Source organism: Periophthalmus magnuspinnatus, chromosome 6 (genome assembly GCF_009829125.3).
Source record: "Periophthalmus magnuspinnatus isolate fPerMag1 chromosome 6, fPerMag1.2.pri, whole genome shotgun sequence".
Taxonomy (NCBI): domain Eukaryota; kingdom Metazoa; phylum Chordata; class Actinopteri; order Gobiiformes; family Gobiidae; genus Periophthalmus; species Periophthalmus magnuspinnatus.
This window is the reverse complement of record NC_047131.1, coordinates 29,551,786-29,578,549: the sequence shown is the minus strand read 5'-3', so window position 1 is coordinate 29,578,549 and position 26,764 is coordinate 29,551,786. Positions and strand designations below refer to the sequence as shown.

Genomic DNA, 26,764 nt, shown 5'->3' with positions numbered 1-26,764 from the left:
TTACGCATAGAGTTTTAGATTAGCGATGCACCAATCCAGCTTTTTCTGTTTTCCGATACCGATTTCGATACTTTATTTTCAGTATCGGTTAATATCAGGCATCAGCAGACAATTAGAGACTGAAAATAAAAGCAATTTTCTTTAAATAGCTTAAGATAAAAATGATTTAAATGTGTTTTGTAAGTGTTTTTTATCATTTAAAGTAATTACAGAACAGCTTTAACGATACAAGTTTAATATTTTGAGATGTTCTGGGCAAACATTGGACAGTCCGTTGTCTTATTACACCATTTTATAGATCAAAATGAATGATATTAACTGAATCGATACCTGATATTAACCGATACCAGGGCAGAGACTGAAAATAAAATAGATTTTCTTTAAACAGCTTATGGTAAAAATGATTTAAATGTGTTATTTGTCATTTAAAGTAATTACAGAACAGCTTTACCAATACAAGTTTAATATTTTGACACGTTTAGGGCAAACATTGGCCAGTCCATAGCTTTATTACACCAATTTATCGACTAAAATGAGATATCAGCTGAATCGATACCTGATATTAACCAATACCAGAGCAAAGACCAAACGTAAAAGCGATTTTTTTTTAAACAGCTTATGGTAAAAATGATTTAAATGTGTTTTGTAACTGTCATTTATAATTTAAAGTAATTACAGAACAGATTTGTAACGATACAAGTTTAATATTTTGAGACGTTTTGGGCAAACATTGGACAGTCCGTTGTCTTATTACACCATTTTATAGATCAAAATGAATGATATTAACTGAATCGATACCTGATATTAACCGATACCAGGGCAGAGACTGAAAATAAAATAGATTTTCTTTAAACAGCTTATGGTAAAAATGATTTAAATGTGTTTTGTAACTGTCATTTATAATTTAAAGTAATTACAGAACAGATTTGTAACGATACAAGTTTAATATTTTGAGACGTTTTGGGCAAACATTGGACAGTCCGTTGTCTTATTACACCATTTTATAGATCAAAATGAATGATATTAACTGAATCGATACCTGATATTAACCGATACCAGGGCAGAGACTGAAAATAAAATAGATTTTCTTTAAACAGCTTATAGTAAAAATGATTTAAATGTGTTATTTGTCATTTAAAGTAATTACAGAACAGCTTTAACAATACAAGTTTAATATTTTGACACATTTAGGGCAAACATTGGCCAGTCCATAGCTTTATTACACCAATTTATCGACTAAAATGAGATATCAGCTGAATCGATACCTGATATTAACCAATACCAGAGCAAAGACCAAACGTAAAAGCGATTTTTTTTTAAACAGCTTATGGTAAAAATGATTTAAATGTGTTTTGTAACTGTCATTTATAATTTAAAGTAATTACAGAACAGATTTGTAACGATACAAGTTTAATATTTTGAGACGTTTTGGGCAGTCCATAGTTTTATTACACGAATTTATAGATCGAAATGAGATATCAGCTGAATCGACACCTTGAAACCGATATCTGAGCCATGAAAATAAATATATCAACGCTGATTTTGAGTTTTAATCAGCTGTATTTGCAATATTTTTAAATAACATGAATATTGCACATTTGTATTTACATTTCCCTCTATAAGACAGACTTTTGGCAAATTATTTAGACCAGAGAGAACTTTTTTTATTGACTTTATACATGCTGTACCAACTGAACATCAAATCAGAAAGTACAAAGACAGATGAGAAAGTGGTAATTTTACACTGGGGGTGAATTATGTTCAGAACCGTAATCTGGCTGGAGGTTCATTTAAATACATAATCTCACTGGAAAGACTTATCCTCTTTCTTTCCTTCTTTCACAAGAGGCTCCGGCTGTATAGTGTTGTATACTGGGGGCCACTGAAAACATTCATCAACATGACACCTGCAGCGTGCAAATCTGGCACAGTACAAGTCTGCACGCTCCCATTTCTCCTCCTCATCTGGGCTGACAAACTCCTAGTTCGTCTGATGCCTCATGATTTACTATAAGCCCCAAAAAGCCAGAATGAGAGCGAAGGAAAAACAGCCAGAAACTGAAACAAATACGGAAATATTGGGAAAACTGACGACAAGCGAGATTCATAACAATATTAGGATTTCATGAGGTGGTGCTTTACTTCGAAATTCTTGTAATGTTTTGATGCACTGATCTTTCAATTTCAATTTTCTCGTGTTAAAACAAAACAAAAGGTGTATTAAGGGAGTAAGTTTGGAGGAGGAGACTAATAATAACATTTCAAAGCCATTCGTCTGCGTAATCCCTCAGTCGTTCAATCTGTCAACTGGATAAAAAGCCGTAAGTGTGAAGACGTATCGCTGGTGATCAGTTCTGGTCAGATTACCGCTGGACACCGCCTCGTATCTATCTAAAGCGATGGGCTAGCCACGCTGAAGCTAACACGTCATTTACAGTTGCTTTGCGGTGGAAAGATGTGCAAACCGTGTCTCGGTAATAAAAAATGAATGAGGCGAAGACTGGGAAACGACACAAAGACCTACAGAAAACTAACGTTGGCTTGGCAGATCCGTCCAAATTAGAAATGAGACGATATCGACATGCATGAATTATTCACAGAGAGACTCATTAATACCTCACAACTGTCCCCAGCGTCAGGAGAGAGACAGGTTTCCTATCCGACACCATCTGCTTATCAAACAGCCTTGGGCCCTGCATCCACAAATACTGACCTATTGATAAACTTCAACCTCCGCAACCATTACTCAATTGGATTTGTCAGTCGCTTCACTTCAGTAGTTTTGTTATTTTCATCTTGTCAGATTAAATTAAATGTACAGTCCCTGTGGAAATAAGTCTCAACGCTAAATCAACAACGTGTGGAGTTTTCATTTGGTGGTCGGGCAATACTAAGTTATAGCTGTGAATTTTGAATAACTCAAGTGTAAGCTGCGAGGGATGGGAGTATCGATTCTACTGCTGCATTTATGTGGTCCTTGAAAACTTGGAGGTATTTTTCCCCGAGGTGAAAACTGCACATCAACGCTCGCACAAGTCGGAAAAAAACACAGGAAGTTGCGTGAAAAGCTACTGCCGGACTTCAAAACCTCATGTCGCCTGCTGTGTGGAAAGAAATCACCTTATTTATCAGTTTACATCGCCATTTGAGCTATTTAGGGGTCAGTTAAAGTCTCTGTTTAAGAAAACTCTGAAAGCCTTAGATAAAAAAGTCTTTAAAATATCATTACTGTAACATTTTGAGGAAGTACGATACCTTAGATTTTGAAAGTTATCAGATGTTCCTGGATGCTTGTCTCATTTTTAAAGTTCTAAATGGGCTTGCTCCTCCACCTTTAAAGGATTTTATTAATAAAAAAAGTAATACTGGGATAAACACCAGAGCATTAACTAGAGGAGACTGCGATATACAAAGGCGCAGAACTAAATTTTAAACTGTGGCATCTGTCAGAGGCTGAAAACTATGGAACACACGACCAGAGCACGTTAGAAACTGTGGACACGACTCAACCTTCAAACAAACCCTTAAGAACTGGTTGAAAACGCAGCAGTCCTGTACTCATAGATGACTATCCATTTGTCTCTTTATACTCTAGACCAGGGACGTCAAACACATTTTCATCAAGGGCCACATCAGCAAAACGGTCACTCTCAAAGGGCCAACTTTTTTAACTTGTTCATTAACCGTCTCCGTATTTATTTCTTATTCAAGTTACAAATATTACATATACATTTCCATAGATGTAAAATATGGCTGTATAACCGTATCTCCTGATAAACTGACATTTTAAGACAGTCAAACCTTTTAATTTATCTTGTTGTGGGCCACATAAAATGACGTGGGGGGCCACATTTAGCCCGGGTGCCTTGAGTTTGACATATGTGCTCTAGACTGAGGCACTTCTATTGTAAATACTGTAATATCATGTCATTGTGTTCTCATGTTGTGTGTTTTTGTCTGACTGGTGTAATGTCTAAATGTCTAATGTGTTTTCATATTGATTTTTTCATGTTTGTGCCGTAGGACAACGGAGGGAATTTAGCTCCGGCATATTTATGTGGAAACTTTTTTGTAGACGCATTGATTAATATGTACTGTCCTAATTCAAATTTTTTAAAAAAGAAAAGAAAAGAAAAGAAAAGATGAGAGCAACAGATTTCCACAGAAAAGACCATAGACTGTATAAAGAAGTGGACTAAGTGATTGTGACGTCACCCGCGGCGTTCAGCTCCGGTCAAATGAAGCTCACCGAGGCCAGAGCGGTTACAGGGATGGATTTGGAGTCAAGTTCCATATTAGAAATTCCAACCGCAACCAATCTGGAGCGAGGGTGTCGAAGGTGACGGGCCCTCCCCACCCGCACTGCTGATTTAGCAAGGAGCGGGTAATTAGCAACGCTGTCAATCAAAGACGTTGCTAACGCCAGTGGGAGCAACCTCAGGGAAAAAAAAAAAAAAAAGTTCATATCTTGAGTTACGGCCAACATAGTGAAATAAAAACCCCAGGATCATAGGAGCGGGTCAATGCGAACATTTTAAGACTAAAATGACGAGTCTGACAGGAGCAGTTACACAAAGAGGGGTGACCATTTTTCAATGTAAAGTGAATTAGAGCCGGAGTCGATGGAGCTGGACGCGCGCCCATGATCACTTCTTATTTGGAACGTGCCGGCTAGCGCGTTAGCTGTGTCCACGTGTATGTACAGTCTATGACAGGCATGCCCAAACTGTGGCCCCGGGGCTAAAAGCAGCCCTCAGACAAATTTTTCTAGGCCCTCAAGCTTCCAGGTGAATGTCCCATATGACCTTAAACAATACTTTTTACTGTACATTTCGGAAAATCTACTTTAACAAGCCCATATCAGATATTTAAAGTGTCCAATTGAGGATGTAAGCGTGAGTAAAGGTCTAGTGGTTCAGTCTAACTTGGAATAATAACGTAGATTTGAAGTATTCAGTGTATCGGCGATCAGTCTATGGCCCTCAGTCGGCCCTCAGCTTAGTCTGTGTTTTTATATGTGGTCCTTAATGAGAAAACTTTTCCATTAATCCGTTTTCTTTCGTTTATCCGGGGCCGGGTGGCGGTGGCAGCAATCCAAGCAGGGACTCCCACAGTTTACCCACACCCACGGTAGCTAAAATCAACGAAAACATTAGCTTATGAAAAGGCTAACAACCACAAATTCATCTGGTTGTGTCTATTAACAGCTGTTAGCGAACGGATGCAATGATTTTCTGATCGGTCACATCAAAATCCCAACTTCCCATGAACGCAAACAACTCAGAATCTCGGAATATCTCATCTGTGACACCCGAATTCCCAATAAACGCAGCATAACAAACGCAGCTGTTCTAATGTACTGTATTGTATCGATACTGCTCTAAATAAATCAGTTTATTATTACCGTGGGATTGATTGATCACCCCAAAGTGGATTGTATAATTAATTTTTTCCAACAGGCAGCATTCCAGTTACTATTAATCAGAAAACAAGACAGCGGGTTTAAGTTAGGCCATTTAACCTCTTGACACAGAGATTTCACTTTAATTGCGGAGGTGATGTATTACACCTGGCCATATGTCGTGGTGCGAGCTTTACGTTTGGGTGTGCGTCGGTGAAAAAATGTTGTTCTGGCAGGAGACTTCATAGCTTGCGCGAAAATAACAGGAAACAGCTGGAACTTCTGACATTTCAGGGCGAGAAATAAACACGACAGTCTACGGTAAAGCTGTTCTTCGACATTTGTCATTATCGGGACCAAAAGAAAGTCCTGGGAGATGTTTGTCAAGACCAGGACACGGTGTGATAACTGTAACAAGACGTACGCCCAGGATTCTCGCATAGCAACAGCACTTCTGCGCGAGGGAGAGAAACTGCACGAGATAATAATCTGCAGCGAAATCTAATCCATCTTAATGACCCAGGCAAAATGTCAGGGATGCACATTCAGAGCTTTTAATGCTGGAAATCGTTGGGCCAATTAAAACCGTCTCGGAGAAAATCAAATCGTATTAAGTGTGACATATTGTTTCTACGGTTTTGGTTAGAATTAATAACCGTTTGGGTGACTCTGTAGTGATGTAAAATATGTGTAGTGATATAATAATAAAAAAAAACTTCTAAAATGAACTATTGATCCATAAGAAAAGTTCATCATCGAAGTCTTAGAACTGAAAATATCAATTAAAGAAGACATATTGTGCTTGTGTTTGCTCTAGAGTTATAATCTATGACGTCCGTGGATCATTGCGTTATAATTTGGACATTTTAAATCACAATATTCATCTAAATCACATGTCAAACTCAAGGCCCGCGTGCCAAATGTAGCCCGCCATGTCATTTTATGTGGCCCGCGACAAGGTAAATTTAAATGCATAACTGTCTTAAAATGTCAGTTTATCAGAAGTTACACAGTTACACAGACATTTTTTCTTTTTTTCTTTGCAAATTTGAGATGAACCATTTTGCTGACGTGGCCCTCGGTGAAATTGAATTATTGAATTTGACACCCCTGATCTAAATCGACTTGATAAAAGAAACAAATCCTCTGACGTCTGTGTTAGAAAACCGCAACGTCCAATGGAAGCTGACGTCGCCGTAAACGTCACCACAAAGAGTCATGGATTTTTTTTTTCCATTTGTACCAAAATAACTACACAACGCCGCTGAATCCTACATGTATCAGCGAGTGAGAATATAAAATTGGACAATGACGAAAGTACAGAGCAGTGGGTGTATGTCAGTGACGGTGAAAACGCTTGTCGATCTGGAAAATAATCGATTAAAGATTGTTCAAACATGCACGGATCACTCCAAATACAACTTTGAGAGGGTAAATGAGGAAAGAAAACAACTACAATGTGATTTACAAGTTCTGAAAAGTGGAGAAAATTACATAGAAATAATATTTTTCCTGCAAGTACTCAAAGATGTCCTTAAGCGACATGACTTTAACTACTAGAATCATTTGAAGTTAATCAGATAATCTAAATAAAACAATCACCAGATTAACTGAGCAGCAAAATAATGGTTAGTTACAGCCTTCTGCCCTTTGTGATATCAACATGTAGAATATAAACTGGAGAAACAATGCAACGCCATAGTCTCAGAAACAGAAAAAAAGTAAACTTCATTATAACAATTCACAGTAAATCGAACTTGAATCATGGAAGGTGGTTTAAGGAGATAAAATCCTTAAAAAAATGTGTCAACGTCCAAGCGGTTTCTTCAGTTCTGGTCAGATTACTGATGGACACGGCCTCATATGTGTCTGAAGGGAGGAGCTAACGACACTGGAACTAACGCACATATTTGTTTACAGTGTGTTTGTTGGCTAGGTCCATTGCACTACACTAAATGTGAACTGTGCTGGCTATCGCTCAAAGATGGATTGTCTTTCCTAACAAAAATAGCTTCTCTAACTCTCCTCTCAAGCCAATTCTTTCCTTTGGCTAAGATCTGTACTTCACCATCTTCAAGGGAGAGGTTAGCGGCTTTGAGATGGAGACGGACTTAGCTAACAAACAGAAACAAACAGGTGAGTTTCAGTGTAGTTAGCTCCTTCTCTTCAGATCGATATAAAGCAGCGTCTAGCAGCGGTAATCTGACCAGAACTGAAGAAGCAGCTTGGATGAGCGGTGAAACGTCTTCACTCTAACACTTTTGTCCAATTGACAGAATGGAATTTTCATAGCAAACAACGAAGTTTAAATCTGTCAACTGGACAAATTTTGTCCTTAGGGTGAACCAATTTTTGCCTTCAAGTAAATTGGTTCACCCTAAGGACAAAACCCCGAGGCATAAACAAAGTAATGTGGTCTACTCCATTCAGTGAAGAGAGAAGTGAGCGTTACACTGGAGAAACTAAACAGCCACTTCATAAGAGAATGTACCACCACGAGAGAGAGCAGCTCAGGACCCCAGTCTGCTGTGCATCTCCATCTCAAAGACACTAACCACTCCTTTAAAGAGAGTGAAGTTCAGATCTTAGCCAGAGTAAAGAAATGGTTTGAGAGGAGAGTTAAAGAAGTGATTTTTGTTAGCAAAGAGAATCCTTATTTAAACAGGAATGGAGGTGTGAGACATAACCTCTCCCCCATCTACAACTCCATCCTCAGACCCAGAACAATGAGAACAATAGCAGGGTCATTAAGGGCTGAATAGGGTCGTTAAGGCTGAAACTGGAGACAATAGCTGTTTACAATTTCAGAGTGGTTAGCCCCTCCCCTCAGACAGATATAAGGCAGTGGCCACCAGTAATCTGACCAGAACTGAAGAAGCGGCTTGGATCAGCAGTGAAACGTCTTCACTCCTACAAATTTTGTCCAGTTGACAGATTTAAACTTCGTCGTTTGCTACGGATCAGACCTGGACGACTGAGGGTCTACACAGAGAATGGAATTTTCCTTCGCCGTCGATCACACCTGAGAGATTTCACCATTTTGCACACTCTTAATGATTATATATATGTATTACCGATGAACACAATGTATGAACCGTTTATGTCATTCAAAATAAAGCTGCCGCAAAACGTTTATGGAACACAGAACCACATTATTGACTCCTGAGCAGTTCACCAAATAATCCAGGCGCGATAACCGGCCAAGGTTATGTCAAAGATCAAAAAAAAGCAAACGTGTCCCTTGCGACTCCGGTGCTCAGCCTGCGTTGTTTACCAAAGCGCTACCTGCCGCTTTGTGCATTCTAACAGACCACCTACCGCCGCGTTCACATCATCACCAGCTCGTCTACACACATCGCTCATTTTTTCAGAAGGTAGGGGCAGGTAGAGGTATGTGTGTGTGTTAAATGGCGACTGTCAATCAGCCCCTTCCCCAGACACTTCTTCCGTTATTGACTGGCAGAAAACAACACCTGTCCCCGGCTTCATATAATGTTTCATGCTATGTAGAACGCTGATATCAGTGTGGCGCCAAATAGAGCCAATTATACATTATAGCAGGTGTAAAATGAACAGTGTGTAGTTGTGCATATGAGAAACAGCTTCTTTTCACAAACCAAGGTCTTCCGTGTTGTGTAATTTTACATTTTCCTTCATTAAAATTGCCCTACGAGGTAACGCTTCCTTCATAATTACAATTTACGCACTTAAAACTCAATTAATATGCATGTTTTTTATTATTTAGCATATTTAAAACTACTTTAGCTGTCCAAAGTGCTCCACATAAAAGTAAAAAACTACAACAAATATATAGATAGTACAATACAATACAGGAAAGTACAATAAAACACCAAGATATCCTGTCGAGCTTGTATTAAATGCCAGGGAGAAGAGGTGGGATTTCAGCTGAATGATTCACGCTTGCGAAAATACGTGATTAAAGAGGTTAGGAGTTAGCTGAATCATTCTTAATAAACCATGTGTTCATTATTTACTGAGTATTTCTTCACATTTTATTAAGGCAAATTAACGTGTGTTGTGGAAATAAAGACTCCTTTTCCAGGCTCTGATGAATGTATAAGCTTATTTCTTGCAAAAAATCGGTCCGACAGCATCTCCCCCGAATGTCAGACCCTGAATAATGGAAATCAGCAGGTTTATATAGTTTGAGATGAGCAGAGGACACGAATTTCAAAGTAAAGATGTGACACTCCGACTGAGGTGTGGTCAGACGAGCTCGTGGAGGTTTCATGAGCTGGATCAACTCAGGACGGAACATGTGGAGTCAAAACGATACAAGGCGTGATATATTTCAAAGGAGAGAGATTCGAAAGCCAACTGTTCGGTTTGATTGCATCTATCAGCACATACGTTAGCAATAGTAAAATACGTGCTGATATCTTGACAGGATTAGCGATTAAAAAGGGAACAAAAGGGTTTACGTGAAACGTTTTTTAACAGCAAAATGAGCAAATGAGTTTTTCGTTACAAGACCAAGTGATTTCTAAAAGGTAAAATAATCCCACAATATTTGAATTTCCTTTACAGGTGTAGTTCTTATCCTGTGAACGACTAGGAATAAACTTTTCAGGTGGAGAGTCTGAGTCTGCCACCTGCTTTTTCAATATTAATAACACCTGGAATTGAATAAATGCATGAAATATCAGTTATGTGCAGAACATTCCAGGTAAACTTGCAACATCTACATGAAGTCAAGCAAGTGGCAGACGATCCGCTAGAAAAGTACTAGAAAAAAGTACTCGAAAAGGACCTACATGACGCTATTTTCTGATCTATGTGTAATATAATGTTGTTTTCTGGTCGCAAACAAAACTGGAGTTGTGTTTTGTTTCATTCACGCAAGTTTAACACACAAATGATGCAGATTTAAGCAGGAAAAACACATCAGACTGTTACACTGGTCCAGTATTATTCATCCACGGCTTATATGAGCTCAACATTTACATGTAACAGGGACGTGTGAAGTTTAACGACTCTGAACGATCACAACATATCGACTAAAACAACAGTGAAACTAAAAGACAAAGCAAGACAAAGCTAATATGAAATACACCGATTTTAATCATCAAAACAGTGAACCAAATGTCAAATGTTCTGCATAAATGAGTTTCTTTCCTCTAAACAAGCCACACAATAGTGCTGTGACAGAATAAATGGGTAAAATATAAAAAAAAATAGTTTTGACAATACATCGACACAACATCACTTGATACGATATAACAATATTTTGGTATTTTTTGCATTTTGAGCTTTGGAGATGTAGACAGACTAATAATAAATTGTCACTTAAACATGTGTGAATGAAACAAAACACAACTCCAGGTTTGTTTTTGACCTGTAACAACATTATAACACGACTTAAAACTCACAAGAAATCATTTTGTGCCGTATAGGACCTTTAAGTTATCGTGCATCAACCAGGCCACTCTTTTATAGCCTTCACTGGTTAAATAACAATGAATTAATCGTTCATGGTCATTTATTGTCCTATATACAGTGATTTTTCAGCAGTAACCTTCCCTTCTTACCAGTCTTACCTCCTGAGCTGTATTCATGAGACCTGAACATAACTCCAGGTAGTGTTTTTCTCCTGGGTGAGTTAACATGAACATGCAGCTATGGTTCGCTGGATCCAAAAATGTTTTCAGTGCAGAAACAAGTCCAGTCAGACCAAGATGGCATGTTGAGCGTGTTTCTTTTTGTTGACATTAGATGTGATTGTCGCCAAAGCAGAAAAAGGTGGGTGGAGACGAGCCACTGGGCTGTGTAGATTTAATATAGAGCAGCATGGGCTCCCTTTGTGCGGCTCGTTTAAGAGGGCTAAACAAAACCAGGACAAGCAGAGCAGCCAGTGTACTTCATTTATTCTCTGTTTGAAATGAAAATGATCAGAGCGCTGTGTTGTTTATGCGTATAGAGAGATGTCACAGTGGCTGCACTTGATACGATTTGTGCGCGAGTCTGTTTGAGTTTGAGAGGCTGCTGAGGTGAAGAGTAATGAAATGGCACTCTGAAGAAACATGTGAAATTGACTTTTGAAATGTGGCATTTTAATACTATTATGGCTGAAAACAGACTTCTTCTTGTTTTGTGACAGTAGTACTTGAATGTAATGTATGGTACTGAGGCACATCACACACTTCTGTCGGGATAAGTCAGTCAAAGTCAGTCAAAAAAGAATAAAGTACTAGAATAAAGCGTAATTGTACCTCCACTACAGTAGGTGGCAGCTGCGGTCTCATCGACAGAGTGTGCGCAGGTAGTATTATTGTGTAGGGTTTGCACGTGTAAACAGAGTAAACAGGTCGTGAACACACAGCAGCGAACAAACCCCTTAAAAGACACGATGGAAAAATATTTAACAGGGATGAAAAGAAAGCAGAGATAAACGGAGGTAATGAGGTAAACGAAAGTCACCAAAAGCTAAGACGAGGAAGTTTGACGAAGTGCACTTCTTGTTCATTTTTGTCTTGTTAATTGTTGATCAATGAATGTGTTATTTATTGATTTTATTTAATTTTAATGTTTTAATTAAATATTTATTGAATTTGTATGTATTATTTTGATATTTATTTCATTTTAATTAATTTTACATTTATTTCATATTAATTAATTCATTTTATATTCATTTATTTTATATTTTTTCATTTTTTCAGTATTTTATTTTTTCAGTTATTTGTTCAGTTCAGTTAAAAATGTGTATAGTAATATAAATAAGGATAATTTTTTTTATGAATTCCAGTGAAATTGATGCATTTTACATATTTTCTGTTACAGATTAAAAAACAATGTTATTAAAGTTGTAAGTTGTTCTGTTTTGTATAATGCCGCTTTCTAAGTATAAATGAACTACTAATCTTTGACAGTTTAATTCAAAGTTTTCATGTATAATTTTGGTTTAATTCCTCTAAATAACACACTAAAACTAAATAACCATAACAAATAGACAAACAGCACTACCGTATTAAGTAAAAGGACACATTTATAAATCGCGTTGTTCTGATAGTCATACTGGTATCTGCAAAAGCTCCGATCCTGCACATTTTTCAAGTATCGGTATCTGCAAGTACTCAGACCAAACCACAGATCCGATACCACTCCGTATTATCCAGAATGAGGACTCGTAGTAATGGTACTGCTAACACTCAGAGCAGCTTAAACGCAAACTGTGGATTGTGTCACCTCTTAGAAACGTCCACTGAGCTTTTGGTTTTGACACTGAACTTGGTAAAATAACTATGTAGAGTGCGGCTCGACAACGACGGCAACACGACAATAGCGCTAAGACAACAACGGACTTTGTTTACTCTGCATAATTAGCCATGTGTGTCTTTTTTACAGGCCTCACTGTTGTTTTTTTGTCCAGGCTCTGTGACAGAAAGTGACCAAGCAGAAAAAAAGAGCTTAAATCAGCACAGCTCATCATCAAGACCATTATACATTTGACTAATATGTTTATTCTTGTAGATTTTCTTTTCTAGAGAGAGCATTTTATTTTTTGCGGTTGTACTGTAACTAAATTGAGTAGCTTTGAGTATCTGGGGCGACAGTAGCTCAGTGTTTGTCCAGTGATCTGAAGGTTGGCGGTTCGAATCCTGCTCTCGACGTGAAAAAATAAAAATACAAAAATTGGTTGAGCGGTCAGATCCATTGACCCACAGTTTGGCGGTGCGATTCCAGCTCCCACAAATGAATGCTGTCGTTGTGTTCTTGGGCTTTGAGTGCCTTGAAGATGGAAAAGCAGCAAAAAAATGTGTCGATTTTACCATTTTCTTCACACTCGGTAATCGGTGTCCATCAATATTGGAACTGGTATAGGTGTCAGCGAGTACAATGAGGACAAATATCAGATTTAAACAAAAAAATAATAGGTTTCGGAAAAAGTTTTAGTGTTTTTATGAAGCACTTCCCTACCCTCACTGTCCAATCGATGCTCACACAGGTTAGTTTATCCAAGGACACAACAATAACACGCCTGAGGTCAAGGACACTTCAGCGTTACAGAAACATGATGAATTGTTTTCATTCAAGGTCGTTAACAGAAAAACAGCACTAGATACCGCTTCTGTTGTCGAGTACAAACAGTTTTTAATGACGAGAAGTACCTTTTCAAATGCGACTGCTGAACGGAGGGCTGGATCATAAACAACGGAGCCCGGATGACGCTCATTTCACATCTTTCACTCAGGATTTTCCCAGCCAGGCTCAGACCTAATGAGCCCGGCTATCACAGCTCGTGAGGTTGGAGCGTAAACACGGATCAGTCACTCAATCCGCTCAGTGCGAGACTACGGAGAGGACACACCCACCTCCAACAAAATCCCTTTAAGACAGACAGACATATCCACGATGGAGCGACCAAACTATGGCGCTCCACCTCAGTTTAAAAGCCCTATACTACACAAAATGGACTCTTTAAAGGTTTAAGCCACGTTATAATGTTATCTCCTCAAAAACATAAATAGAGTTGTGTTTTGTTTCATTCACACGTTTAAGTAACCGTTTATTATTAGTTTGTCTACATCTCCAAAGCTCAAAATGCTCTGTTCCACCTCATGATGTCATGAAGCAACAGTTTTCAAATTAACATCAACCTTTTACCTTTTGTTCAGTAGAGATTGGCAATTCCAGGGTGGAAATAATCCAAATTATTCTAGTGGAGGTGTCCATCTATCCATTTTCTTCCGTTTATCCGGGGCTGGGGCGCGGGGGCAGCAGTCTAAACAGGGACTCCCAGACTTCCCTCACCCCAGACACGTCCTCCAGCTCCTCCAGTGGGACCCCAAGGCGTTCCCAGGCCAGCCCAGAGACACACAGTCCCTTCAGTGTGTCCTGGGTCTTCCCCGGGGCCTCCTTCCAGTCGGATGTGAAGGTGCATGGAGTTTAAAAGTGTGGTTTCCGTTTGAGAGAAGAACTCAGCCTAAACATGCAGGGTTTGTGTGTTAAACATGTGTGAATGAAACAAAACACAACTCTGGGTACGTTTGTGATGACGAAACATAATAACCTAGATCAGAAAATGGCGTAATATGAGCCGTTCAAAGAGATGAGAGGAGGGAAAAGGGGAGGATTTAAAAGAATGAGCCATGTTTGTAACGCATACACCTCTGCTCATCAGATGTTTTTACGTTTAGCGTCACAAAGACACACACGCACATGGATAAGAGTAACATTTTAAGTCGTTTATACTGATTAAATTGTCTCGCAATCGAAGCTTAAACTAGGAACTGCGTGATCGTATCGAGGCAAAATTGTCAAGTTAACTAAGTAAAACTATGAACACTTACACCAAAAGACGCTGTGCAAGTGAATTCAGTTATTTAAAGGGTTGTTGAGGGACTGCCAAGAAAGAACAGAGGGATAAAACTAAACAAACAAAATCCATAGTTGCTCCAAAACAGTAATTCTGCACTTCGGCTGCTAGTGAAATGGCTGCAGGTGACGTAAAAGTAGTTATAATATGCAAAGGTATTAAGTGATTTATGCATTGTTTTTATTCTAACTTTTCCATATTCGCAAACACAATATATACAAAGAACCCTAAGTGCCTGCCTGAGTCCTTTTCTGCAGCCAAACCAATAACAGTGTGAAAAAACAGAGCCGTTGTGAAAGCAGGAAGGTTGAAGGAGTTTGCTGGCAACATCGCCGAGCTGTCTGCAAAACAAACAGTCCACCCCCTGCAGAATCAACAAGACAAGGGAAACGCATTCATAATTCAGCTTTGACAATAGGTGGCAGCGGTGTGGACAATAATTGATAAAGTCAATGTAACAGGGGAGGCCTTTTATCAGCGGCGTGCAGCACTCGCTACCAACGCCAACGCCAACGCCAACGCCAACCACAACTCAAAAACTTTAACACTGCAGACCCGAACTTTCCTTCAAAAACGGTGCATTTTATATTTTCTGATAGATTTGTACATTGCATTTCTCTTTATTATCTTTATTAAACAAACCAAATGACTATATAGGTCCATTTAAAACACATGTGTCAAACTCAAGGCCCGGGGGCTAAAAGCGGCCCGCCACGTCATTTTATGTGGCCCGCGAGACGGTAAATTAAAAGGCACGACTGTCATTTTAAAATAAATCCAGGCTGCTTTAATGCGTGCATCGGCCATAAACTAATGAGAAATATTTGCAAATAATGATCCCAAAATGTTCAGGAAGATGATAATTGTAGAACATGGAGGGCAGTTTCGAGAAAGTTGTAGGTGAATATAAGTTTGTGCTTCAAGGAGAAAAACCTGTATGTTTTTTGTGTTATGAGGCGGAGTCGGTTGTGAAAAAGTACAATCCACGTCGGCATTTTGACTCCAAACACGGAGCCAAGTATGCAAACGTCAGCCTTCAAGAAAAACAACAAACTTCACCATAATTAAAAGGCTGTTTTTGAAGCAGTGCTGAAGGTCTGTGAGCAGCTGTGCCCCGATACACACTTTTAAAAATGTCTGCAACTGCGTATCCCCTGATAAACCGACATGTAATATTTGCGACTTGAATAAGCAAGAGTTATTTAACAACAGAAAGAGCTATTTAACAAGTTAATAAGTAGTTACATTTATTTTACATGACATTTGGTTACATTTAGTGACATTTACACTGCCGCAGTTATATCTGGCCCATTTTGTTCATGTGGCCCTCAGTGAAAAATGAGTTTGACGCCCCTGATTTAAAAACATTAAAAACAGAAGCAGGTGTGATTATAAATGTTTATCACCAGATTATTAAAGTGCATTAGTGGCACCGGTGGATCTAGTTTTGCACGTCCTTGAAATATATTACATTTTTGGAAAGCAAAGTAACTAAAAGCTCTTTTCCCTCCACTTCAGTTCAAGTGCGTCCAGTTTTTAGACGTCGACAATCATGAGATCTTGCATTAAAAGTTCCCCTATCAAAGTTCAACAAACAAGTGAAATATTCTGGCAGTCTATCAAATACTCTCTATAAATACATTTCATACAGTGTTCTGCTCGTCTGAATGATAACGATGGCTAACCTACTTTTCATAGAGCGAACAGTGATGGGTTTTAAATGCATCACCGTTATGAAACGCAGGGCTGAGTGAAAGAGTATTTAAAGGTTTCAAAGTAGAGGCTGAAGTCTGCGTGTTTATCATATCTCCATAATCCAGCACAGACAGAAAAATTGCCTGAACAATTTCTTTTCTATAATTCAGCAGAGTCCAAGATTTATTTCTGTAATAAAATGACGCTTTCAAACTTGATATATAATTCCAGAATATGTATAAGATCTGGTTTAAGAATCACAAAATCAGACCTTATTGCACCAAATTGTGAAACTCTTATTGTTCAAAACTGTGGAAAAAAAAGACCAAGCTCCGTCGCTATGCAACCCTGGATTGGCTTTGCAGGGGTGGTCAATCCAGCTCCACTTTACCGTCGCAAAAAGCCGTACACACTCAGAATATTCATGCATGTGAATAGTAGCAATTATGTGCCAGAGGATTTGAAAGAGCTAGAGTTTAAATAATTCCACTTTTCACTCTTTGGAAATCTGAAATGCCAAGTAGAAGCGTTTTTTTATTGAATACATCACGGTATCCTTGAATATTCTGCCACACATATCGTTCAGACAGTCCACCTGATCAATTAACACGTGCTCAGATTAAAACTGTGCAATTCAAAACATAAAAACATACCTCAATATACATGTCAATAAATTAAATGTGGAAGCAGGGAGTAGCACGTCTCAACACGGACTATATCCTGACGCACGCCTCACAAACAGAGTAACGATAAAGCCTTCCAAAAAGCAACGGAAAAGCTTTACCCCCATGTGATTAGTCGCATTGGCTGCTGTATTCCAGAAAGAATATATTGGGAAAAAGACGCTTTCCCAAACCCTTAAAAAAAAAACCTCGTACTCTCCACAGTGTCTGTCAGATGAGGAACTACACTGTGGAGTAGATCTGTCACGATAATGACTATATCCACTTATCGTTCAACGCCTGACAGATGGATCAATTATTTTTGAGGGTCAGCGTTTATGTTAAGTGCTTTTCTTTGTACTAGAGGGAACATTTAGCTTAGTTTTCGTACTACGCACTACATTGTACTTTAAAATACAGTTGACCCTCGCTATGTCGCGGTTCACCTTTCGCAGATTTTTTTGAACGCAATTTTTCATGCTTTTTTACATCGTCTGAGCGCGCATTGTGTTCTGCGTCCTGATTGGCTGTTGGACTGTAGACCATTGTCCATCAGTCTCCTCCGTGCCGTGTCTCCTGTACAGTACAGAATGTGTTCAGACAAATTTACATAAACGTTGGATCTCAGTGTGACTCGGAAGTGCTGTACGTTTGCAATTTATTTTCTCCCCGACAAAACCCACAACGTCGATGAAACGTTCTGCACCGACAAAGACGCCGACGAAGGTTTGAACTTTGAGAGAGTTTAAACGAGAGAGAAATGTGAGAAAATGTTAATGCCTGTGTGAGAAAAGTGTATAAAGTGTGTGGTGAGGAGTTTTACAGACAAAAACATAGAGAATAATTGTAAAAAATAAAGCTGATACTTTTTAGAACGTAACCCCCGTGATAAACGAGGGACCACTGCACATTTAGAATACTTCCTGGGACATAATTTTGCTTTAAATATGATCATTTATCGTTTATATTCACTTGTAATCCCTCAGTTGTCAAGGTATGATCCATAGTAAAAGAAAAAATTGAATCTGTCAACTGGACAAAAAGTTGTAGGAGTGAAGACGTGTCGCTGCTTCTTCAGTTCTGGTCAGATTACAGGTGGACACTGTCTAATATCTATCCGGACAGAAGCTAAACAAAAGGTGTGTTAGTTTCAGTGTTGCTAGCTCATCCCTTCAGATAAATATACGGCAGTGTCCGGCAGTAATCTGACCAGAACTGAAGAAGAAGCGACTCGGATGAGCAGAGAAACATCTTCAATCCTCCAACTTTTAAGTCCAGTTGTCAGATCTGAATTTTTCTTTTACCATTACTTCGACAACATCGGACTTCAAAATGCGTTATCGTGACGGGCGGAGCGTGAAGTTCATTCATAGTAACCCGCCTGTGCAAAGACTTCTGCGTGTTTCTGTACGTACAGCCCCGTGACCTTGGCGCTGGATGGAGACTTCGCTTTGTTTAAAGAGTAAGACTTAAATAATGGACGTGCTAAGTGAGTTGGAGAAGCAGAAACAGACGTGGCAGTGGGAAGCCGTCTGTTTCCATTTGCGTTTTTCCTCTTGCTCTGGTGTGTCCTTCCGTTTCCTCCACCTCTCGGGTTTACGGACCGTGTGGAGGTGCGGAGAAGCTAATACAGCACGCAGACAAAATACAGGTACAGTGCGGAATATTAGCGTTTGAATTCGCGCATGAAATAGCCAACGTTTTCAGGTATAAGGAGCTGTTTTTCTGCAGCTGATGGACCAAGGACACATCACCCACGCAACTATTCAAGCCAACGGCAGCTTCCATCTTCTTGAATTTAGTGACGTACATAAAACAATCTTTACGGGCAGTTATACATTGATTTTGTTATTTTTATTTGTGTATTTTCGCAGGGTCGGTGCTGCCAAAAAGAGCTTCCAGCCGATGACTCACGGTGTATAGTTAAGGTTAGTTCTCGACTCTTGTTCCTGGTTAAATAAAAACTTTTTTATGACTGAGGAGTTCGCCGATACGATGTTCTGAATGGACGCTTAAAAGAGAGAAGGGGGAGGAAAAATACAGTGTTTACAGTAAAAAAAAAAAAGGTATTACGAGGGTCATTCAATAAATAAGGTGAATTTTTCGGTATAAGGACTTTTAATACAGTTAGAAGTTTACTTTTTTTGTTTGTTTTACTTGTTTTTCACATGGATTTAATTTCTTTTGCAGATAAAAAAAAAAACTTTGAGAGTTTTGGTGATTAACAAAGATGGCCGACCAAGAAGCTCCAGGATTGAACAGCGGTCAGTTATCAAGTTTTTGGTTGCTGAAGGTGCAAACCCGTTGAAATTCATAGGAGAATGTCACTGTGTCTGGTTCGATCACCTCAGGAGACCTCACTTCTGTAGACCTCCCTGCCTTCATCCTCAACACAAGTGGCTAAACTGTTTAAAGAAGGACGGAGCATCCTTCTTTAAACAGTTTAGCCACTTGTAGATATTTTTTTGGCTGAAACATGTGGCACCAGACACAGTGACATTCTCCTATGAATTTCAGCGGGTTTGCACCTTCAGCAACCAAAAACTTGATAACTGACCGCTGTTCAATCCTGGAGCTTCTTGGTCGGCCATCTTTGTTAATCGCCAAAACTCTCAAAGGTTTTTTTTTTTAATCTGGAAAAGAAATTAAATCCATGTGAAAAACAAGTAAAAAAAACAACTGTATTAAAAGTCCTTATACCGAAAAATTCACCTTATTTATTGAATGACCCTCTTACAAAGGCAGTTGATTAGATATCTTAACCAAACTCGTTCGATTGTACTCAGTGGTTTTTATCTCATTTAATCCACCTGTATATGAGCTCCATTAGTCGCACGAAGCATCAAGATGGGACTGGATTTCTTGTCATGTTTCGCAGTAGCACAGCCTCGTCAATGCTTCAATCACATCTTTATCTTTCGCTTTAGTTCAGTAATGTCCCGTATCTTCGTTCAATACACGGCATCTTTAACATAACCCCACAGAAACAAATCCAGAGGTGTGACACTGGTCCATCCCTTCCAATCCAACGATCTGGAAATGTTTGATTGAGAAACTCCTGAACATGCAGTGTTCCAATGTGATTAAAAACTTTTATAACCACTGTCGTTTTTTTCTGTTCTGTTGTGTGAAGAACAGGCGCAGAGGCTCGGGAATCGTTCTGTAGAACTTTATTGTACAGTCGGGTAAAGGCAGCGTACGGCAAAATTCGAAGCGGAATCAAACACAAAATCAAAATGTAACTGTTATGTCTGAGTTTTCCGTGATTACGAGAAATGACAACTTGTTATAGAACATTTTGTACCTTTGGAAGAAAGTAAGTAATGTATTTTATTTGTATATCGTTCACACCACTGAGTACAATAGAACAAATCCAATTAATTTATCATATCAGTTGTAGTAAATTTTAAGGTTTAGGTCTTCAAGGTTTAGGTCAAGGGCCACATCAACAAAATGGCCGCTCTCAAAGGGCCAGATGTAACTAACTGTAAAATAAATGTCACTAAATGCAATCAAATTTAATGTCAAATAAATACAGCTACTTTTGAATCTTGTTAATTAACTGTTTGTATATTTACTACTTATTCAAGTTACAAATACTGCAGATGGATTTGCATAGATATGAAAAAATGGCTGTTTAACTGTGTATCTAATGATAAACTGACATATTAAAACATACCTTTTAATTTACTTTGTCGCGGGCCACATGAAATGACATGGCGGTCCGCTTTTAGCCCACGGGCCGTGAGTTTGACATATGTGGTTTAGGTCAAATATCAGTAGCATCGGCCGTCCGTGAGTTAACTTCACTGTTCATCTAAAGTGGCTGCATCTTCACGGACTAGAATAAATAAAAATGAACCGTTTCACCAGCGAATGAGAAACATAATAGTTCTGACAGTGGCGCCATTTCACTCGCACCAGCTGTCTCTGTTTACACATAATGTATTGACCTCTGTCAGTTTTCTATGTTCTGCTGACAGCTCTGGGATGTATAAATTTACATATGATTTGACTCCTGCCTCCTTCGGCGATAACTCTCACCCAGGAGATGTCAGGGAAAACCAAGGTGTCATCCACGCCTCAGGTTTGGATACATTATAACCCAAACAACTAGACCTGTCACGACGGCAAATTCTGAAGTGCTGATATACTGCTGGAGTAAATATAGACGATAAACAGCAATATTGAAACCAAACCATAAAGAAGAATTGTTCCGCTAAATATTATAAATCTGCAATATTGGTAAAAAACATGAAGTGCAATAAATAAATAAGAGAATACAACATTTAAGTAATTAGTTTGTATCTATAATGAGTCATAAAAGTTTGTGATTTAACCTTTTACAACTCTTGTTCCAGCCATTATGCTCTGAACGATATGTCGATGTAATAACTATCGTGACCGACAAACAACCCAAAATGGAAAAAAAAAAAAGACCATAGACTGTATAGATCAGGGGCGTCAAACTCATTTTTCACTGAGGGCCACATGAACAAAATGGCCGCCATCGAGGGCCATATGTGACTGTGAGGCAGTGTAAATGTCACTAAATGTAACCAAATGTCACGTAAAATACATTTAACTACTTATTAACTTGTTAAATAGCTCTTTCTGTTATTAAATAACTCTTGCTTATTCAAGTCGCAAATATTACATGTCGGTTTATCAGGGGATACGCAGTTACAGACATTTTTAAACGTGTGTATCGGGGCACAGCTGCTCACAGACCTTCAGCACTGCTTCAAAAACAGCCTTTTAATTATTGGGCAATTTGTTGTTTTTCTTGAAGACTGACGTTTGCATACTTGGCTCCTTGTTTGGAGTCAAAATGCCGACGTGGATTGTACTTTTTCACAACCGACTCCACCTCATAACACAAAAAACATACAGGTTTTTCTCCTTGAAGCACAAACTTATATTCACCTACAACTTTCTCGAAACTGCCCTCCATGTTCTACAATTATCATCTCCCTGAACATTTTGGGATCATTATTTGCAAATATTTCTCATTAGTTTATGGCTGATGGACGCATTAAAGCAGCCTGGATTTATTTTAAAATGACAGTCGTGCCTTTTAATTTACCGTCTCGCGGGCCACATAAAATGACGTGGCGGGCCGCTTTTAGCCCCCGGGCCTTGAGTTTGGCGTCTTCTTTCCTTTAGGTCACTCCCGCTAGCGTTAGCAACAGTTTTGATTGACAGCACTGCTAAACCAGCGGTGTGAGCGGAAAGAGGCGTTACCTTCCAACAGCCTGGCTCTGGATTGGCTCTTTGGTTGCTATGATACTCAAGATTCTAATTCAAAATATGGAACGTGCCTCCAAATTGGCCGCTATAACCGCTAGCGCCTTGATGAGCTTCATTTGACCGGAGCTGAACGCCATACGTGACGTCGCACTCACTTAGTCCACTTCTTTATACAGTCTATGATAATCACATAAATTGTTCTTTCTCCAGTTTTAATTTTGATTTTCTCCAATAAGTTGCAACCAATCAATAAGTACAATACGCTGAAGTCACTAGCGGCTGTTTATTCTTGTCTTTAAGCCGTACTAAGCTACGAGTCTTTTATTTTATTTTGTTATTGTTAAGCCTGTTTGTATCTTCTAGTTTCCTCCCCTGCTGTTCTTAAACGTTTGAACACTTAAATTTCTCCACTGAGGGACAAATCTTATCATAAAAATAGAATGAAAGAAAGTCACTATGTTCACTGGAGTAAATCTGGCACTGGAAGGTACAGTAAAGTACAAGTACAAGTAGTAAAGTACTGAACTTAAGTAGAAATTTTAGGTAACTGTACAGTGGATACTTTTTACTTTTACTCCACTACATTTTTTAACTGGACTCAAAAGTAAAAAGTACTTTTCATATGATTTTAGAGGTTATTTTTTACCATGTTTGTGGTACCTTGAGTTCAAGATTCAGCTTTGAGCAAACAAAAATACAGAAATTCATTAGAAAAATTGAGAAACTGACCAAAATATGTATCATTTTTATTCAATATAACTACATTTAACACTTGAACAACACTTGTGTGAAATACTTTTTTTTAAATGGGTACTTAAATACTTTTACTTAAGACTGAAAGGTTTTTATTCTACACTTTTCTCCTTTAATGTTTATTTTATGATGATTATTTGTGCTTTTTTATGTCTTCATTGGTTGTATTATGATTTTAATGTCCTTTTTATTCCGTAAAACACTTTAATAATAATACATTTTATTTATATCCTCCTGAGACCTGGTGTCCTCATCTGTGGACAACACATTTTGGGTTGTTTAGGCCACAGTGCAAATTTTTTGAAGAACAGCAACAAGAACATGTTTAATTTTGAATATTTCTAAGAGTTTAGAATATTTATTTTATTGTTATTTATTTATATTTATTTATTTTATTTTTATATTATTTTTAATTTTTTATTGTATTTTAAGTAATTTATTTTTTACTACATTTTATTTTTATTTTATTTTTAAGTAAATTTTTCTTATTTTATTTTATTTCATTATTATTATTTTTTTTGTATTTTAATTATTTTATTTTATTTTATTTTATTTTATTTTAATTTTAAAGGCATATGTCTTCCTGCTCCTGTCAGCAGCACAATTGTTTCTCATTTAGTTTTTTACACAAAATGTATGTGTTCAAGCACTTAATAGTTTTTGCAAATAAAGTCCTGCAGGAGCTCGGGTCTCAGGAGGTTAAAACGCTTTTCAAGACACTCAAAGACACTTTACATAGAAGAACAATTTAAAAAAGTACAAAGACACAAACATTTAAAATCAGTGCTCATAAAGATTAAAAGCAGCTTTAAACCGGTGAGTCTTTAGGTGTTTTTTGAAGATGGTGAGGTCAGTGCAGTAAATTACCTTTCGTAGGAATTGTTCTGTACAAATAAACTTGTCTTGCTTTGCCTATGTAGATTTTTCATGTGATACTTTTACTTGAGTAACTTTTTACCTCTGTATTTGTACTTTTACTTAACAAAACTGAGTACTTCTATCACCACTGAGTAAATCATTATAGTTCCCACACATAAATCAACTACACGAGATAATATGTGCAGGACTTTCCAGCTCCTGATCCTGGGATCGCCTGGCGATACCGACTCAAATCAATGAAGCATTAGTGTATTTAGGCTGTAAACTATGGATCTTCTCTTGGATCTGGAAGCGTGGAGCCGTCACCATTTACCATCCAGTCTATAACGCCTTTGTGCTGACGGGGCATCCTGGTGAAACAATACGCTGTTTGCCATCAAGGACAATGCGATCGAATGAAAAGCGCTTTACTAACATGGTCGTTTTCAATGTCAACACCAGATTAACCACAAACAACTCATCTTCTTCTTCTTCTTCTTCTGCTTCAAAGTGATGTATTCAGGTGCAGATGGAGCTGGTTTAAACTGAAGGCACGGCAAAGCACTAGAGCCAATCATTTTTAATAAACCCAGTCAATAAAAAGTCTTATCTCAGAGGAGACTTGTGCTTTAATGGACCCACGTGAATCAATTTATGAACAAATTAATGCCAGGTCAATATAATGGAAACACTTTGGGGGAGTACAGAAAGAAGGCAATCACGTCACTGTGGAATTATCCGGGATTAGATCAAATATTGACCTGTTTTACGTGTAGATTTTAACCCGCATGTGCCAGATTAGACGATTCATTTCACTAAAACTGTTAAAATCTTATATTTCACTAAAATCTTTGCTAATTTCTTTTATTTTTACGGTGAATATCATTTTACTTCCTAGTTGGACATGGACATCTGATACGAAATGTTGAGGTAATTCATGGATCTATAATAAGAACTGGACAAGACACTGCCCCTCTGTCCTGGAGCGAAATCAACTAGTGGTCGCTCCAGGTACTGCAGCTCCCAGAAAAAAATCCTACCATAGAGTACAATGCATTTTTTGAGAGTCTGCACTGCCTGTGTTCTGCTGACAAAACATCGACAGCTTTCAGGAAGGTTAGATCTCCATTTTCACAACATGAACTGTGATGGAAATTTAAGTATATTCATGTTTGTGCAGAAAATTTGTGGAAAAGTTCTGGAATTTCCCCACTGTGGGACTAATAAAGGCATAGCTTATCTTATCTGGAAATATTCTTATGGTACGTCTTTAAATGCATTTGATCTGTGTCAAACTGTCAGACCCAAACCAACGTGAACATGTGTGAAGGTTCTGTCTCCATCCCACAGGAAACTCGTTGTTGTTCTTCCTGTCTAATTTTAAAAGTTCATTATTTTATAGGTGTGAAACAAAAGTCACCCTGATTTGACATGAATTACTGAGTTAAGACAAGGAACTCTGAGTTAAGACGGGGAACTTAGACTCGGGAACAGACTAGAGGAAGGACCGGGGGCCAAGAGGCTACCAGTCTAGGCCTGATCCCGTCTTTATCTGCTGTAACAAAGAATAAACCTTCTTTTTCTGCATTTCAAAACACACCAGGCTTTGCAAATTGATTACTTTTCATGTAGAATTGTAATTTTTCCACAACAGACCATTTAAAAATCTGAAATCCTCAAAGCTTTGTAAGATTTATCCTCGCCCCAGTCTGAGCCCGTGCTAGTCCCGCTCTGGCAGCCATCGCTCCGTTTCTGACGTCACATGGTCACGCCTCCCCGTTAGCCCGCGTTGAGGTAACGCAAGAGAGGAAGTGATTTTTGAGCCCATGCGCCAATGAGCACAGTCCTGTGAAAACAATACGACGCCATCTGGGTTCACCTTCCAGATTTTACTGCACTTCCTTGAGGTCAGTCTGTTACCTAGCAACCATAATGCCAAAACATGATTAGCCTAGTGAAAATAAATGACAACGCCTCTATTTTCCTTGCCTTCCTGTGCGTGTGCGTGTAAATTGTCGCGTTGTGGATGGAATTTTTCCCACGTTGAGCTATTCCTTTTCAAAAACTCGGTGCTACATCCTGCATTTTTCTACTTTTCTTCTCAACGTCTTTTCCCCAAACTACCACTGAAGTAAAACTAATAATTATTTACCACAATCATCCCACAGAACAAGGTAACAATTAGAAAAAAACATCTTAAATACAACGTCTACCAGTAAGAGACACATAATCATAACGTAAAGTAAACGCTTACGTAAAGAGACATCGCCGTCATTATTTCCCCTTGGACGTACAAATATGAGGAGAAGTTGTTATCTCTCCTTTAGACCTCTGCAAAGGATCTGAAATCAATCTGCTCTGTCCTTTACACCCTGCCCATGCACAACATCCATCTCGGGCTGACAAACATGAAAATAAGTGTTACCGGCAAACAGGGGGAAGCAGAAAAAATAGACAATCTCCCTTGATTGAGCACAAATGGATTTCTCACTTGGCCTCTTAGCCTCTTCAACGAGAGAATACCAATCTCCAGCATGAGAGGAAGGAACATGTTGAACGCCTTGATTAAAATGAGTGTGGGATGTCACCGGGACAGATGACGGGCCCTTTCTGCGCAAAAAACGCCACCTCTAACTGTCCTTCGCAAATTGCCGGCATGAATACATTTATATAATCTTAATGTAAAGCCTGAATTATTTATCGTCAAATTTGTTCACAGGTCATCGGGACGGCTCTGACCTCCTGATTTATGGACGAGCGGAGGTAATATCGCCGGCCCGTGGTGGTGGTGGGATGAGGGTGAGCTTGTTG

The 26,764-nt window shown here is 38.6% G+C and overlaps 1 protein-coding gene across 1 annotated transcript in view; it reads right to left on the bottom strand.

Moving 5' to 3' along the window:
• The window catches only part of furinb (furin (paired basic amino acid cleaving enzyme) b), a 132,679-nt gene that overhangs the window by 36,204 nt on the left and 69,711 nt on the right, over positions 1 to 26,764 (bottom strand). The window lies entirely within an intron of this gene.